The sequence below is a fragment of the Silurus meridionalis genome, chromosome 3, assembly GCF_014805685.1.
Source record: "Silurus meridionalis isolate SWU-2019-XX chromosome 3, ASM1480568v1, whole genome shotgun sequence".
Lineage (NCBI taxonomy): Eukaryota > Metazoa > Chordata > Actinopteri > Siluriformes > Siluridae > Silurus > Silurus meridionalis.
Window position 1 is genome coordinate 22770523 of NC_060886.1, and position 19585 is coordinate 22790107.

Below are 19585 nucleotides of genomic sequence, written 5' to 3' on the forward strand. Positions count from 1 at the left end.
TATTGTAATAACGAGTCACAAACACATCCACTGCTGCGAATCCCGGTTTATTTGGAAAGATAAGGGTCCACTAAACAACATGCCGTAAAGCATTTTTGCTCCAAACAAACAATAGTGTTGTAATTTAGATGGTTATTCTTTTGTTTATGTCACAGTACTTCTGCTGGTGTTTGTGTTTATATATTTCGGAATAAATTTGCATAGAAAAACGACATCTTGCTGAAAAAAAAAAAAAAAAAATATATATATATATATATATATATATATATATATATATATATATATATATATATATATATATATGGCTGGTAGAATATAGTGCTTGAGACCACAAAATAAAAAATAATAAAATAAAATAAAAGTAAAAGAGGCGGTTGAGTCTCTACTATAGACAGGTGACATGACGTTTTAATTCTGCACCACCTATCATTTCAAATCATTTTTTTCCCAGCCAATAGCATTATGGAAACAAAATGACTGATGGAAAGTGTAGCCAATAAGTGCAGGATTCTAACGATATATGTGAGGATTTTATTTCACACGTGTGTGAGTCTTAGTTTTATTACTCTTTACAAACACTTACTGGTCGAAGCAGCACGTAGTGTGACTATCTGGGAAGTGATGCAGCTCTCAGGTCAACACAAACAGCTTGTTTTAGCGCGTGCTAATTAGACTTTGTTTACAAAAAAAAAAAAATAGACAATCAAAAATGTTGTTTATCGGAGATTTGCAAAAAAAAGCAGCGATGTGGAAAATATTCTTGGAGGCGGAGTAACAACAGAGACTTGGAGATCTGCATGGAGATGCTATTTTACATCTGTAAGTTACAATATATCTCCCTTTACAGTGTAATACGATTTTATAAGAGAAATGCTTGAAAAGTAAGTGTGTGTGTGTGTGTGTGTGTGTGTGTGTGCAACAAAATCCTTTAATGGTCAGCCATTCATTTCTATGCAGACTGTATGAATGAATGAGTATGAATGATTACCTGAGTTTAGCAGGTGTCTCTCAATCAGGGGAGGGAGAAAAGGCTCAGACATAGTCTCAGATAAATGTTTGTAGGAATCTCATTTGTTATGAAAATCTTCATAAAATTTGAAATATAAACTCATGAGACATGTGGCTTTTAACCCAGTACTTTTCTGGATTGCTCCAGGACTGATTTCATGTATTTATATATGAAATAAAAATAATGTTCAATGCAGGAAATGTATATCCATGGCACTTCATCTATAACTCAATATATTTTCGAGCAATATCGACTTTGATTATGGACAGTAAAGCTCAAAGTGTATTCTTTCCAAAGATATCTAAATTGAATATGAAGCACATTTTTATCAGGATCTGTTAACATTTAGGAAGGCTAGGTAGGTGTTTTCAGTTGTGAGTCCTAAAATTTGGGCTGGGTGGGACGGGGAGGGGCTAACCAGACATAATCTAAGATAAATGTTTGTAGAAACCTCATTTTTCATGAAATCTTCATTCAATTTAAAATATAAACTTGTGGCTTTTAACCTATTCTCTGGATTGCTTCAGAACTGATTTCATTTATTTAAATATGAAGGAAAAAAATTTCAATTCAGGATTTTTTTTTTTTGTTTACAGTTCTTCATCTATAACCTATTATCTTTTTGAGCAATATCAACTTTGAATAATAGACAGTAAAGCTCAAAGTGTCTTCTTTTTAACGATATTCAAATTGTGTATGTAGTCCACTTTTATCAGGAACTGTTAACATTTAAAGTTCAGTAGGACATTTCAGCTGTGTGTACAGTGTTCCCCCAGAATCCCCCCAGAATACGGTTTTAGCGAGTTCCTGAAAATCCGTAAATTTTGGACTCACCCCTGCAGCCCCTAAGGTACCTTAGTGAATTCATCTAGATGTTATGTCACTTTATAAATGTAATAGTGTACAGTATTTGACCAAATACATAGTTTAAAATGTTATTCCTAACATTCCTGAACATTCAGCCCCAATGTGGATTCACACGAATTTTAAGATAACTTGCTGTTAGTTCCGCACTGCAAATTATCGGGGGGTTCACTGTACATTTTATATATATAAACTAAAGTTCTTCATATGTATCTGTATGATTTCATTGCCATGATTGGGTGATTGGATGACTGATTGGATGTGAAGGTGTACTATAAAAGTGAGTATAAATAGTTTTTTGGAATTTCATGTGAGATCAACTAGCTGTTTGTGTGCATTTACTTCCTTTTTCTGCCTGTACAATTACGCTGAGCGCTTTGCTTGTTGTGACTAACATGCACAGGCTCAGTGTGGCAATTTGTGGCTCACAGCAAATGGAGTAACAGAAAGAAATTGCACAGGAGAATAATTCATTGTCCTCTTTCATTTTGCACAATAAGGAAAACACAAGTAATAGTGGTCGTTAGGAGCGGGATGTTTACCTCTTATTTCTGCTTTGCTATGTGATTACTGTCATCATCCACTTCAGCTGCCTTTTTTTTTTTTTTTTTTTACTTCGCAGAGCCCTTCAGTAATCCCTTTTCAGTAACAGCACAATCATGATTGCGATTGGAAAAATCCATATGCAGTGTGTATGCTTTTGCATTGTGGTGAGATTAAGTGTGTTGATGCCCGAGTATGAATGCAAGGAAAGAGAGTAGAAATCACGTTTCTTGTGGTGCTAGAGGGTCCACTGTGCTGGGAGGAGATTAGTATGACTTACCCTGGCCCCAATTTCAAAGACCCGTTGTCCCCAGGCAGCCCCAAAACCTTTGCAACTCTACTGCTGATAGTGAGGTTTAGACAGAAGCCACAGTGCCTCTGAACAGCAAGTTTAATCAATAATGCTTTTACGTGTTTTCTAAATCCCCTTGCTCTCACAAAGCTGGTTTCTGGTTTCTCACTAAAAGTGGAGAAGCCCTCTGAGCTTCCATATGACGTTAATTTAACACAATTTGGTCAGTTGTGTATTCTACATTTCCATTACTTCTGTTTGCTGAGAGAATTCCAGTTCTTGTGCCATAATAAATAAAATACAATGTTAGCAAGTTAATGTTAACTCAGCTTGAAAGAATGAATAAGTTACACTTACAAGTAACACAACATAGAACAGAAAGGAACTAGTGTATTCTGTGTTGTATGGAAAAGAAGGGATTTGTTTTTTTTTCTACTCTTTATAACAAAGCTTTATTCATTGTTGTCTATTTATAGACTGTTGTGCTTGAAGAGCAGTTCAAGCACAGTTATCCCAACCAGACCAGAGTTACATCATGTACATAAGAGAAAATAATGGTAAGCTCATGAATATCATTCTAACAAGATTGTGGCCAATTATGTCAAAGGGGATTTTCACACTCTTCTCCTGAGGCGGGTTTAATAACATTTGCTTGAGTGTGAAAGCGCTTTTGTGATCCAGAAAAAAAACTCAGGTCAAAGGAATAATATGGTCCATTGTGGTCCAGTAATTTGTTTCAAGAGATCTTGAAGGTTGGCAGAACTTGTCATATTGTTTCAATGCTTCACTGAATGCTTGCAGACACAAGTGATTTCAACGTACAAAATATTTTTAGTTTCAAATGGAGCAGGATTGCACGTGTCGCATTGTTACTAATTAAAGTATTATTTCAGTATAATAGTACATTAAACATTCATTGGTCTTGATTGCTCATACATGCTGGATCCAGAACTCCTTATGAGGTTAAGGGTTATGCCTTGCTCAGGGGCCTAGGAGTGGCAGTTTGGTGTGGCTCGGATTTAAACTCTCAACTTTTCAATCCATAATCCAATGCTTTAATCACCAAGCTACCACCTCCCCCGCTGATACTGGTAAACTACTGACATGGTTTAAAGAGGTAGAAGAAACCCATGATGACATTTAAAATGCATGAAATCCACAAACCTGAGTACAGGAGCAAACGCTTTATGCTACATCATACCATATATTTATTAACTACAGATTTATAAAACAATAACTGAATATGTCTAGTGTTTCCCCATCTGCAAAAATAGTAACAATTTTATGTGTGGGAAGATGGCACGACAGAAAAATGACACCATTGATCTGCGATTCTGTAGAATTCATCTGTGTGAAAACAAATATGAGGCAATGCCACCCTTCTTTAAACAAGCCCATAATCAATCCTGACTCCTGACTCATACAGAGTGTTATCTTATGGGCTTATGGCAGAGTAGAGGCTCCAATGTGAAATCTGAACTTTTGGGTGAATTTCTATGTTGCTGGGCTGCACTGTCAAATCCATTATATCTTTCAAATAGTGACAAGCCATCATCTTGATAGTGACAACTGACAATGCAATGTTTTATCTAAACCCTTGAGACAGCTACTTTCAACTGCTGGTGTAGGTTTACACTGCCAGAAGTTTATCATCAGTTTAACTTTGAGTCAATTCAAACATCAGCTTGCAATAATATATGTTAAAACAAATGTACTATTACAAACAATGGATTGTCCAATTTTTTATGCACAAACCATGTGGTTATTGCAATAGTTCTCCACAGAGCTGTTGCATTTTCAATTCTGATAAGGTAAAGCAGAGATTTGTATGAATGCACTCGTTTAAATACAACTTGCCCAGAGACTGTTTGTTGGACATTTCAATTGAACCGATTCAACCATATTTATCGTTGTTCACATGAATCAGTTCCCTGTAAGATTACCTTGCTTCATTAATGGCATCGCTTCTTCCCCCTGCTTTGCAGAGGACGTTGCTCCCTCTCTTGCTTCACCTAAGACATCAGTTCCCCATCTGATTATGCCTTAAATTTCATTCTATCCACTAGCTTCGTGGTGGCTGTATGTCTACTCTCAGGCTCTGCCTTGGATGTTGTGGCACCCCGCAGCTATGGAAGAGATTGCTCTGCTTCACTGCTTTGTGAAGGACATTGTGTCAGCTGCCGTCTATGCTAAGGGTATCACTCTCAATGAACCATGGTGGCCTAAGGGCCCTAAACAGTTAAGAGACATCTTGCCTGGCTGCTGTTCAGGATCCCCTTTTGACTGTGTTTCACGCTTCAGAGGCTTATCATAGGTGGGGATAGGATAGGGGTAGTGAAGGTTTTAGGGGTTCTGTCATGGTAGCATGCAAAGAAAGTGGAACTACGCTACCCATCAGCCCTAGCATGTCACATGCCTCACTAATCCCTCTCTACAGCGTCTTGTTATGCCTTGTTTAGCGCCTTTTTTTTTCACTGTAAAGCTTTTGTTGTGTGGGCTATAGCCTGTATGCCTTTTTTGTTTTGTTTGTACTTTGCATAATAAATGTAATATTAATAAATCTATAAATATTTTGTATTAATAAATCTATTTAAAAGATAAAGAATGCAAGTGCAGATTTATTATCTCTATTACCTGACACAGAGATCCAGTTTAGGGTGGTAACAATTACACTGCTAAATAATGGGCAGCATTACACCTCCCTGTCATTGATTATTTTTCTCCAACAGCACACCTCTTAATATTTTTTTCCTTGTAGTTTGAGAGTTCATGTGGCTGTGGATTTATTTAGGCCTCCAATAAAGGGGGGGGGAATGGCTTATTCCACTGAGCTCAATCAGTATGTATGTATGTATGTATGGATTGATGGATGTATACATTTCATACTGCTCAAAATGAGCTGCTTAAATCTCCTTGGGGAATTCAGCATTTCTTTGGCCAATACTACAAAGGAAACACTAAAGACCCAATCAGGATCTGCTGAAACAGCACCAAAAATATCAGTGCACTAGTGCTGAAACTGCTAACAGGGTCATGCAACAAGAAATAGACTATAACACTAAAATAGGGGTAATTAGTTGATTTAGGACTGATACTTGCTTCAGTCTAAAATTTATCTTAACTACTCACAGTTAATTTTCATCATTCAAATGAAACAATTATTCCAAATTTACAATGGAGTGGGTGTAATCATAGTAATTCTGCATTTTCGCATAAAACTGGCACATTATATTTTAGAGCTCAAATTATGGTCCACAATACGTTTGGAAAAATTGTTACAAAAAAAACTACAATTTATAAAAACCCTACCTATGTCACATTTTCTTCTTGTAATTTGTTCACAGGTGACATTTCTTTGACTGCACCATTCATCTGAGGAACAAACTTCCATTCATACTGTTATTCCTCTCCTTGACGTTCCCTCCTGTTGTCACTTTACAGTGCTGATGTTTTAAATCAGCTGCATCAGAAGGTGTCTGCTTCAGACGATAAATTGCCAAGATATCCTGGTGATGTGAGAAACCATATCTTAGTCAGTTGGAGAATCAGGCTATCTTGGATTTTGTCCCTAGTTTAGTTCCTTAATGAATCTATATACTGTTTAAAAAAGGGGACATAACAGATTTTGTAGATTAAATTTTCCAGTTTGGTTTAGTATGATTTTACTGTTGCTATAAGCTGCTTTTGGCAGAATTATTTTGGCTGTTATAGATGTTAATATTTCTCTTGTCCCCCTCTGGAGCAATGGTGGTTGACACTGATAAAGTAACATTGCTTTCTTCTCCAGGGAAACACATTGTGTGAAAAGAAATGCTAATCCAGCTAATGTAAATCTCTACTGTCTGAAGGTTTCTTATAAAAAAAAAAACCCTATAAAGCCCCCAGTTCCAGTAGCTTACGCAATACACCTCCATCAGGCATGCTTATGTGCTGGAGCTTAGGGTTAATTGATTGTGGTGTGGTTTTCGGTGGTGTTTAGTTTGACTATATGGTTTGTATCTGTGAAAATCTTTGGTCATCCAGGTGCAGTTATTTGGAAGGCTTTATTTCTATCTGGTTAGATTGAGTGGAATCTCTTTTAAGCTTCTTGTAACTTTTGTTTGTAAGTTAAAAGGATGTAACCATCGTGCTGTTAAATTTTAACATCTGATTGGTCAGACAGTCTTGGTTCATAGTGCAGACTGTATTTCAAATAACAGATTTATATTAATGCACTTGTTCTACAATGTTTCTGTTTCTATGTGAGCTGCTCATACACAGGAATTGGATTTACATAATGGAAGTGCTATATAATCTAAGACTAGTAATAAACGTTATTTAACAAAGTTGGTCATAAGTGATGAAACGATAACGTTTTCTATGGGATGATGTTTGTCTACTGTTTTGGGATAGTGTTTCCACAGATAGCACTTTGCAACAATTTAAGTTTTGCACCATTCACAGCAGAAGACATTTGATTCCAGGTTCTTGGATTTGTTTATTTTATTTTATTAACTTTCACAGGACAAAAGCTGATATGTATAGTAAATGATTTCATGATAAGCTTGTTCAAGGTGACAAAGAGATGCTAATAACAATGCAGATGTGTCATTAATAAGAACATAATGTGTGACAGAGCCTTTATTTGTCACATAAACATTACAGCCCACTGAAATTCCAACCATTTTTTAAAAGCTAGGGTTGGAGTGCAGGGTCAGACATGATACAGCACCCGTGGAACACAGAGGGTTAAGGGCCTTGCTCAAGGTCCCAAGAGTGCTAGCCCAGAGCCTAAACCCTTGACCTTCGATCAGTAGCCCAGAGCCTTAATCTCTGAGCTACCACCTCAAAAAAATGTATTTTGTTGGTTTCCTTTAACAACAAATCCTGACAGGTTTTATTCCTTACATGTACACCAGCATATTACATCACTTAATTTGAAACATGCATGCACACACACACACACCTGCATCTGAAAAGTAGTAATAGGTGGATAATACATGAATGACATCTAAGTATGTTAGTGTTGGTTTCCTGGGAAACACCACAACAACACCATAAGCTGCATTAAAACAGGTACTATGTTCAACCGATGTACTTTTTATTGTCCTTTTGAAAAGTTAAACATCTGTTTAAGCTGTTGTTCAATGAAAGGCCATGAGGTGATGATCTTATTAAAACCATTTGTTCTGCTTTGCATTTGAACTTAGTAACCTGCAGCTACATGCTGATAATGTTGAGGGACTGGGGCCTGGAGATATTTTAGATTTGTTCTTCATTTTCTGTAGAGATTCCAATAGAGAATTTCCTTTGTAATTAGGCCCCCATAACAGAGAATAGCGGTCTGACAAAGAAGTGTTATGGCTTCATTTGGAGATTTTTCTCATTCCTGAGGTTAATCTATCATGCAGGCTTACTTTCCGGGCTGAGAGAGATGTTTGCAATGTTTGTGTATTGGTTTTGAACATGGATGTCTGACTTGTGTGTGCGTACGTGTGAAATGGATGTGGAAAAGGCTTGTAAAATGTGCAGACATGAGTGTTCTTGTTGAACTATATCTTTTAATGATAGCAACTGATGAGGAACAGCACTCACTCATTCCTGACTTGCGACACAGCTGCACTTTCACACTGGCTTCAACAGAAAGGATCTGGAGATACTGGATTTACAGTGGATGGGTGACTGACAGATGATGTTCTTGTCCTTTCCCTCTTTCTGCCCATGAGCCACTAATGGAAATATTTAGAGCACAGCAACACTGAACTGATTACATACATACTTTCATTGAAATATAAGTATTTACAGTACATGTTAATTAATAGCAGTTTACAGAGAGATCTTTGTTCTGTGGAAATAAACCTGAAATGCTATGACGATGATGCCAGGCTTTTTCCTTGTTGATGTGTGGTGTAACCTAATGAACGCTGCAGAGGCAATATGAGCACAGGAGCGCATATAAATATTTATGGACAGTGTATTCATACATCCTGTAGCAGAAACTAATTAGGGTTCAATGCAAAAGTTTGCACTTCTTATGGTTTCTAAATAAAAGCAAGAAAAAGTGCCAAGAAAACAAGAAAAGAATGCAAAACATTGTTTCCAGACTTGATTTGGAAAAGACATGACATATAGAAGAAGAATAATTGCTATGTCTAGGAAAATAAGCCATGCAGTCAGGGAGGCGGACATGCCAAAAGGGTTAATATTATGAATATTAGTATCTGAAAACACAAAAAATGTTGGAAGCAGTTATAAAGGGAAAGGGTGGGCATATAAAATGTATTGAGAATATATCAGTAGTAATTTATTTAGAAAGGATTTGGGTTTATTTTCTAGTTTTTCTCCACTGTTCAAGAAACTGCAGCAATTCTATATTTTGTGAAAGACTGTAAATGTGTGTACATGGTAACCAGAGGTGATGGGTGCAGCCCTCACAAGTGTTTACTAAAGATGAATGAATAAATGAAAATACCTTAGTATATACAAAAATATAGTTTTTGGATTCTTGCTGTATTGAAAAAAACTAAAACTAAACTAAAGCCCACTAAATGTTTTGTTTGTCGAAATAAATGTTATTGTATGTTAAATTTTGGTGTGGACAATATTAAATTCTGCCCTATACATTAAAAGACTAAAAAAGCACATTTCATCTTCATTTGTCATGTTGTAATAGCATGTTATTTTCCTCTCAGAGAAAAGAATCTATTGACTAAGAATAGGTGTTTCTGACAGCACTGACCTTTTATTGTCTGTTTTAGTAGCTACATGTCTGAATTTGAACTTGAGTTCCTGCTGTCAGTTTAACAAAAAACATAGTTATCCTAGTCTGATTGGCACTTTGCCTGACATAAGTACACACACCCAGTGTTCCCGTTTTCTTCAATAAAACAAGAACAGCTATTTTATTGGAGAAGCTGGAGTTTACTATGCACTTCTGGCTGCCTAAACAATGATAGACTGAGAACTAACAGCTATAACAAACCAAAACAAGAGGCTGTGTTAATTACATGCAAGGCTAGTCATATTAATTAATTTGGGTTTATTCATTTATTGTATTAAAATATGGCAAGAAACCTTGATTCTTTTAGTAACATCATGTGTTTTAGAGTAACAAGAACTACTAAGAGTTTGCACATTTATTACGGCAAACAACATCTGTAAGTGCTCAGAGCTGAGAGGAAGTGCATAAAGATGGACCAAGCCAAGACAGTGGTACATGGTGGAATGCTTTTGATAAATTCACTCAGCTTTTCTTTATGCGATGTTTAAATAATGGTGCAGGTGCATGGTACTTATTGGCACTCTGCACTGAACACTGCACATGCTCTTTTCTTGTTCCTGGGTATTAAAAAAGAGTCATTGGAACCATCTTGCAACATCAAGGTTAGTTTGTCCTTGTCATCATTTAGTGATTATATGGAGATTATACAGCAATGAGTATCTGTTTTCTTGGCTGCCAGTACATTCTAGTAGGATTTCCACATGAACCTTCCACAAGGGAAATAATTGTGAAGCGAACAGCTTCAACTGTTGGAAATGTTTATATGCTTACACTTACTGGCTGAGAATTAACCGCAACATCCTGGTCAAATATACTGGATAGAAAACAGATCAAGGCATGATAATGTTTGTCGGTTAAGTTGTTAATAATTATAATTATATGCAGAACTGGTTTACATTTACATCTCATGGAGCTTGTCATGCAGTTTAGACTATCTGTTATAAAGACTGTCTTTGTCAATTTTGATGTCAACTTTCCAAAATACATTTTGTTGAAAAAGGGTCATATGAACTTTTGAAACTTTTTTAGAGTATTAACTGACTGAACCAAGTCACGTCTAAGTGATAATGTGTATGCTAGCTTGCCAAGTAAGTGTATGATGAAATAATTCACAAATCTAAAACTTTCTCTATTGAGAATTTCTCAATAACCCATAAGTGAAACCTGCGCTCTTCTGTCCAGGGCACCTTTGGTTGTATGTCTAAAGTGTGACCTTGCACAGTGGCCTGAAGTTTGCTAATTGTCTCAGTGCATGGTATACCAAGGGAAAGCCATTAAACCACACTAATGACCATAGACCCAGTAGCAAACAGCTATGAGAGAGATAACTAATCAACAATACAAGTGAGGAAAATGCAGCATGAATCTAATATAGAGCTCCCTAGTACTGTATGAAATATGGGCACTAGTAACATAAAGAGATACATTCACCAAAGTAAAGAGATGAGATGAGATGAAATGAACATACCCCACTTTGATGGACAGGAAAACTGTAACTCCAACCATCTTCACAAGCTGCAAAGTGTCCACACTGAATGCAGCAGAAACCATTCGAGTGGTGTAATGCAAGGATCACCAAGGCACCATTCAACTTGATGAAATTGTAGGTGACACGTGGTCACATACTTCCTGGCACCTTCACAAAAAGTGATGAAAATGCCGCCCTCAGAACCCCGGTAATCTTGTGGACATTTATCACAAGGAGTTGATATGAACTTTTGGAGTCATGAAAGACATTAGAAGGGCATAATTTTTGTACACGATCACTTGACCAAAATGAGACGAAAACTAAAATAAAAATCAGTTGTTAATGAGAAAAACTATGACGTAAATTAATTGAAACTTTCGTCAACTAATAACGAGCTTTGCACTGATCTACCCACCACACAAAACTTTCAAAATGAACTTGAAACGCCATTCTCGACGGCTCATCCTGAAATTAATGAGAAGGCCAGCACCTTAAATGTTCTTTTTTATTTTTTTGGTTTATAAATGTTATTTAAGAGCTTACCCTAGTTAGTGTGTTTTGCTAAACTTGAAATATGATACAGGGCTTGACAATAAGTATTGCTCGATTACCCACAGCTGGCATAACGGACTTTTAGGACAAAATCACTCACTGATCCTGACTGAATAACTTTCTTAGCTTTCTCTGTAACTTTTTGTAGCAACTTTTTGTAGCAATTAATCTATACTTCATTTAAATAATGTAAACTATGCTGTGTTGGTAAATTTGATTGCTTTAATCAGTTTCTCTCTATGCGTGTACATGTATGTGATTGAGTGTGAGGAGTGTGTGAGAGAAGAAATGATCATATTAACTTGTTTTTTTCTCCTTTTTCAACCTCACAAATATAAAAGACTTCTAATGGCAAAAATGAGCCAACAAGTTCCAAAAAATATTTTGCAGTCAAAGAGAAAATTGCATCATTTACAAAAGTGACTGTAAAGAACAACAATCCAAGGAGAAAACCATAGCAAAATAGATTGGATCCACAGGACTACCAGTCACAATGACTGAAGATGAGAGACTGTTCTAATGATGGAGGAGAAGGGGGACTGTTCTGTATCATATTAACAAACATCCTGAAAATAAAATAAAACATGAATGAATACTTGTTTCTCTAGGAGAAGAGTTTTTTCTTTATTTAAATAAAGATGTATTATGTCACAGTATTGCAATTTTGAACCTTAACATCAATCATATTAACATGTTTCTCCAGAAATATATAAGGTGTTTGGAAAGTTTAAAGAAATACTTAATGCATTACAACTGAACGAAACCTATTCGATTTTAGTCGAATGAATTTACTCTAGATTTAGTCGACTAAAATCTTATGGTATTTAGTTGACTAAAACTATATGAAAACTAAATCAATTTAGATTACTAAAGTATAACTAAAACCAAATGCCATTTAATTCAAAAGACTATGACTAAGACTAAATCAAAATTTGCTGTCAAAATTAATACTTTTCCCATGTCAATTGCTCCCAGCACACACACTGTCTGTCTGTCTGTCTGTCTGTCTGTCTGTCTATCTAGCTAGCTACTCTCTTCTCACCAGTCATTACCAAGTACTCTTATTGTCTACCAGATTTATTAATCTTTTATTGATTTTCACATTCAGTTTCTAGTTTGTTCACTGTTTGTTCATCGCCTGACCTTTCCCTCATTCTTGAACATGCTATTGACATTTAGGATCTGTGTACATGTTTTCACAGTAAAGCTACCTAACAACAACATTTCAGTAAAAAACAGACTTTTCAAATTGACATCAAAATACCAAAGCCAAATTTGATGACCCCTGACATCTACTAGAGTAAGCCTTTTAAAGTAACTGATGTGAATGTTGAGCAATGAAATGGAAAGATAATAATGTAGTGTATTTACAAGTAATACTTTACATAAAACATAAAAGCAAACCACTTTAGTGAATACATGCATACATGATTTAAGAGCTAATAAGTGCAATGTGTAATAATATTTTATATTCCTCCAAAATAGCCATTGGTTATTGATAATGCCATATGACATCAAACACTGACTATTATCTGGCATTTTCTTACATGCTTTATTATATATTTAAATTTACTATAATGCATATACAGTATATTATACACCCTATACACTATATTTATATATCTACATTTCTTACCTGCAAAATTGAAAAAAAAAAATGGCTCAATTATTTTCATTCATTTCTACAGATACTAGAGGTGTAAATTGCAAAATATATTATCGACAACACTGTGAGTAAAAACCATCTTTGTACTACAGATATAAAGTGAAGTGAATTTGGGACTGCTAATAATATTATTATTATTATATATATATATATATATATATATATATATATATATATATATATATATATATATATATATATATATATTTATATTTATTTTTTTTTATTTTTTTTCAATGGAAAACCAAAATCACAGGTCACATATATACATATATACATATTTTCTGTTCATACCAGCAAGCTTGTTTATGAAAATATATACAAACTTCATTATTTAAGGTAGCTAGCAACTATGACACATTGATCTAGATAATATTTATAAAATTAAGTGCTACATTCTTATCCCAGTCTCTAGCATATTTAAGTGGAAAGAGTATTAGAATAAAAGGATGATGGATATGATATTAGCAATCTGGGCAGGTTCCTTTGATAAATGCAGACTGGAGTTCTCTGTTACAATTTTGAACATGGCCTGTGCTTCAAATGCCTCATCGTCCATCTGTCTCCTCAGGGGTGACTTTCTCAGCAGGTTAGGCACTGTTTCCTTCCGTTCTCACATTTTCACTGATACCATGTCTGACAGAGCGTGAACCCCTTTGCCAAGGAAAGATGCATTTGAATTGTTGCTCAAATGTAAGCCGTGCAGTTCATTTACACTGCTAAATGGTGTGATGTTTATGACACAGAAAATTACTGTTCTCTGCTGAATCAGTGACAGTTTGTACTCAGGGAAAGCAAATGAAATTGAAGGGCAGCCATGCCTTTTGTTTTCATGTATCCTCGCCACTCCTGGCACCCCTCCGGTGTTTCTGTTTGCTTAATATGAGTTGATATGAGTTGCTGCTAGCTGCCAGGTCTTCATTATTACCATATTTCTAGGGACCAAAAGAATGAGTCATCCAATGCATACAAACAGACACACAATCCTTACAAACAGGCCCACAGCCCTGTTTCTGTGCCTGTGTTAAGTCATGTACAGTTTGGAATTTCAATAAATATATCTGAACACCTACCTGACTGTCTATCAATATTTATGTGGTTTGTTGTGAGAAAAGTGAAGACAGCCAGAGAGCTCTTTGATACTGACAGGCAGACATATGAATGACAGTGTTTTAGTATCAGTTAACACCCAAAAAAGTCCTCTTAAGAATAATAGAGAAAAAGATCCTATAAGCAAGATCCTAGGTTAGACTCTTAAAAGGAGATACACTGATTGAAGAGATTATTACTTAAAGAAATAAGTGTATTGCTGTCAATATGCACTATGACTTTTTGATTGTATGCCATCCACATGACAATGATGCATAATGTGACCATGCCATATGGCAATAGTGAATGACTATGTATATCAGATGAATAAATAAGCATTTCTTTATGCCATTCTTAATGACAGCACCTGTGTCAAACTAAACATTGATACATCATAACACAATTGAGACTCTATTCATACAAAATACACTGGAATTCCACTCCTTAATTTGTGGTCATTTTGCCTTGTGTAAAACTAAGTGCCCCTCTGATGACATGCAGATGATGATAGCTGTGCCAATGACCATTGCCTGGGATTTCTCATGTAACAATAGAGCAAAGTCCATTTGCGGTGAAGCATAAGGACAAAATCATGAAAGGTTAAATGGGGCATATTCCTTTTGTGCAATGTGTTCATTGGGGTTGAGGTAAGGTACTTTCCACAACAGCTAAATTCTTCTTTTCTGCTCTGAAGCATTTTTCTGAAAATCTCCCTTTGTAAACAAGGGACCTGTTATCCAAGTAGGTATTTATCAGACAGAAATACTGAACTCTACATTACATTATCTGCATTAGATATAGTACAATGCAATTTGAACATTTTTTTTGTCTGACTTCAGTATTATTCATTTTAATGTTTATACAATGTTTATACACACATTAACAAGCCCATTAATTGTCACATATACGTTTTGGAGAATATGACATTCTTCCCTTCACATATTCCAGCTTGTTAGAAAGTTGCGGTCAGACATGATACAGCAGTCCTGGAACAAAGAGGGTTAAGGGTTTTGTAGAACAGCGAAACAGTGACAGCTTGGCAATGCTTGGGCTTGAATTATTGTCCTTCTTATTAGTAACACACAGCCTTAACCATCAAGCTTTTACTGCCCCAAATCCACACTAAAGACACCCCTATACTTGGTCAGAAGCCATTGAGAAACAAAAAAATGAAAAGTTGGTTTGGAGTGAGTAGGTTAAAGTACTACATATCTCAGTGTCCAGAAGTACATTGTGTTATTGTTTTGATATTAATTAAACAATGCTTTTCTAAATAAAAAAAATCCTCACAGGTTATTAGTTCTCCCTATTCTGTGCTTTATAGTGAGCATTACACAATAAGCCAGGAAATATTCATCAGACCAAACCCAGCGAGTGAAGTGTGATTCATCACTCCAGCGGACATGTTTCTACTGCACTGGAGTCCAACAGTAGTGAGCTTTACTTCTGACATTGCACATTGTGGCTGCTTGTCTGTGGATAGTCGTATTATTTAGATCTTTCCAGAGGCAGTTTGGAACTGATTGTTTTAAAACTGAAGCCAGACAATTTACACACTCCACACTTCAGCGCTCTAGGGTCCCTGCCACTGTGGCATAGATATTTTTATTTTTACAGTACCATCAGTCATTCTTAGGAGCAGGAGAAGCACAGAAATTTATATATTTTCAAAAAATTGTTTTTGACACAGCCATGCATATAATTGAATGCCTGTGTCTTCCGTTTAGTCTAGCTGAATATGCTAATTAGAATGAGGATACTGAAACCTTTTCAAAAATAGAGTATCTGAAAACACTACCAATGACACAGATTCTTCTGTATTGTAATGGACACAGTCAACCTTTCAGTACTCTGGAATCTTTTTGATACTTATTTAGCAAGGATACAAATACGAATATATAATAATAAAGGAATCCTGGATGGGGCACAAAAGACATTCCCAGACAAACAGAAAGGTTGTGTCCATGCTCATGTCAGGACTGTATGATGTTCATACACCTGTTCATACTCATACTACAGACAGTTCCCCTCACAAATCTGGTTGAAATCAATGATAAACACAAGTGATGTAGCAGAGGTTGAAAAAACTGTGCTGGTATTGTGTTGGTTTCTTGTTTGGTTTTTTTATATATCGTTTTCCAGTCTATTTAAGGAAAATGTGGGAGAGTTTAAAATTTAGTAGCAAGAACAATAATAAGAAGAAGTAGAACAAGAGCAAGAAACTGGAAAAAAAGAACGAAAGAAAGAAAGCAAGCAAGAAAAGAACAAAAAAACATATAGTCTACATCTCGGTCATTACAGACAAAAAACAGATATAAATAGAGATTATGTTACACCCCATCAAACAGTTTAAAGTTTTTAACATTTGTAGAGAATTCTTATGAGACACATGTAGGTATTGTACATATTATAAGGTATATCCCAAATATTATAAGGTATATTTTAAACAGGTAGAATTTGGTGTGGACTTGCATGACTGGAATAAAAACTTGCACCCACACCAGACGTTTGTGGACAAGATTGGACATTCCTTCTTTAGAAAGTTGTATATCTCAGGGACACTCCTGGGTGAGTAAAAATCCTGAGAGCACACGTATACATAACCTTTTTGTCAAGTAGAACGTTGTGCTTAAAAATTGTTCAAAACACATTATGTATGTATAATAAGAGTGTATGCAAGAGTGTGTTCATTTTCACTGGCTCCCTGTGAATAATGTTATGAAAGGTGCAGTGGTGCAGTGAATATTAATTCATGATTTTATGAAACATCATTTTGAAAAAACTTGAATAAAACTGTTTTTTTTTATTTTTTTTATCATAAGCCAGTAGCATTCTCAGACGCCAGAATCATTCTCACACACACACACACACACATACACACATACACACACACACACACACACACACACGTAAAGATGATTCCCACATGACTTTTAGGCTTATTAAATCACAAAGCAGGTAGTAATGTAATCTATTTGCATAACTGTTTTTATTAAAGTGAAATGGACAAAACATGCATTTGCACATTTAAAAAGAGAGAATCTTTCACAGACTCACTCAGTTGGTGTGCAATTTGTTTTAGGTCCTGTAACGATTGTATGTATTTTTTACACACATTTATCTTTACTAATCCAGGTCAAGTTTAATTCCAAAATTTTTACCCTTTAGCTAATCTTGTGCTATAAATGAAAATGGGAAGCAAACCTGCAAGGTGGCTTATTCGTCCTTCTATTAAAACATTGTTATCTTAATTCTAGCTATTCCTTCTTTTGGTTTGGCTTAGTAACACTTACTGTTGCCTGCCTAAACACCAGCAGCTACTAGTATTTTTCATTAGCCACCCATTATAATAGCCCTTTTAGACTTCATTCTTCCAGCCATTAAGATTTGTCCATGATTCTGACTAAGATTATGCCTTTCCTCTGACAAGCTGTCACCTCTAAAAGACAGTCAGCCAAGCAACAACAAACATGACTGTGGCCCAAAACGTGAAGCCCCTTGAGAACATGTACAACAGTTACAACAAGTATTTCAGCCTCCTTCTGCCTCTACAGAGACAACAGTCACTGTCACCACTCCTTTTCTACCACAGCTGTCAGCACCAACATCAGTCAACACTGTTATTTAACTAGCCCTCTAGGAGTGCTATGATGGCTCTCAGGGAAAAATGCAGTAGTTTTCCTAAATGTTCCCTTGACTTATCTCAGTGTAGAACGCAACCTGCTTTACAGTCAGCCCCAGTCACATTTATTACTTTCTTCTTGAGATCCTCAGAGTGGATTTAGGAGTGTAGGAATAAAGGACATCTTCTGACTACTTTAAGGAAGTAATGGATGCAGTAGAGGATTGCGAATGTTGAGAGCAGTCATTTAGCCACAAGAGCTCCACTATTGTCAGGTAATGTTAGGTGAGGAGGCCTGGGGTACAATATGTGTTCCAGTTCACCACACAGGTGTTCAACTAGGGTTCTATGCAGAACACTGTCTAATGCGGAAACATTAGAAACATAGAAAAAAAGACATTCTATACAGTTTGTCTATTACAGTTCTATACAGTGTGCTTTAAATTTTATGGCAACAGTTTGACGAAGGCTTATGGGTGTGCTAATCATACTTTCAGCCAAGTAGTGTATTTATATAATTGGAAAAATCCAGGATTCTTCGATATCACAAAGCTGATGTAACCTAATATGATTTGAAATAAACAAATACTTATAGAAAAATGAATAGGAGGCACATTGGTTATTCAGTTAAGACCAGATGTGTACATGTGAGTGGGAGGCTTTTTTACTTTGACTGTTTTTGTGGGTGAGCAGACAGATAGGATGTTTTTATGACAAACACAAACTGCATAGTTAATAATTGTGTATTCTCAGTAAAGTCTGGTCAGGGTCAGGGTGGTTAAATACCTCTACAAGTTTGATTTTGTTGTGGGAAATAGAATTTTAGAGTTGGTTAGAAAATATTACAGGCAGGTACAGACAAAAATAATAACTGCACAAGCACGAGAATAAAAGTAGTGCTGTGCACATATTCCTGATGAACATGAAATATGAAATATAATGTGACAAGGAACTGTAAGGATGAAAATCTACAAATCTAAGGGTTTGTTATCCCAGTGTTGTCCAGTGTTTCCATGTGCATAAACAGACATTTTCTACATTGCATTCATTATTGCAAACACAACAAATGAGCAAACCCTTTCTGGTGTTTGTTTGCTCGTGTAAATATTCAAATGCAAATATTAAATCTAACATAATCCATATTAGTAAATTAACTTGCTTGTGTTTTGTAGGTGTTTTTTAGTTTGTACATATAGAGAGAAGGACTATTTTGCCATTGCATGCAAGCACATATACACAGAAGTATACTAGAAGAATGCTGCAGAATTTCCATCATGCTAACGCAATTGGGATGAGCCGTCACTAGGTTAAGTATGTAACCCTAGTTCCCTGGGGGAATAAACTCTGCGTTGAAAACGCTTTGGGAACGCCTCGCGTTGTTCACGCTCTGAATCACATGTACAATCCGGCCAATAGGCAAGTTGTCATTGGTCATTGGTGGGCAACCTAAACCAGAAAGCTACAAAATCGGTGAGCGATGGTAGCAACATTAGCTTCTGAAAAATGAGAAGGTAAATGCTGCAGGGATGCAGGGAGTATGGGCCTGTTGATGCAGCTCTTGTTCCCTCAGGGAACTAGAGTTACATACGTAACCTAGTGACGTTCCCTTTCAGGAACTCGAGCTGTGTCGAAAACGCTTTGGGAACGAGTATTCAATCACGCCATACTGACCAGTCCCTGCCTAGTGTGTCTAAGCAAAACAGGCATGCAGGACAGAGGA

At 36.0% G+C, this 19585-nt stretch overlaps 1 long non-coding RNA gene across 2 annotated transcripts; it reads left to right on the plus strand.

Moving 5' to 3' along the window:
* Window positions 1-573: 573 nt before the first annotated feature.
* On the plus strand, window positions 574-9274 carry LOC124383091. 2 transcript variants are annotated; one of them, XR_006925213.1, is made up of 2 exons: window positions 574-819; window positions 6053-9274. It is a non-coding gene; the product is annotated as an uncharacterized LOC124383091 (long non-coding RNA). The 2 variants fall into 2 exon arrangements; XR_006925214.1 differs by lacking the exon at window positions 574-819 and adding an exon at window positions 3059-3265.
* Window positions 9275-19585: the final 10311 nt, after the last annotated feature.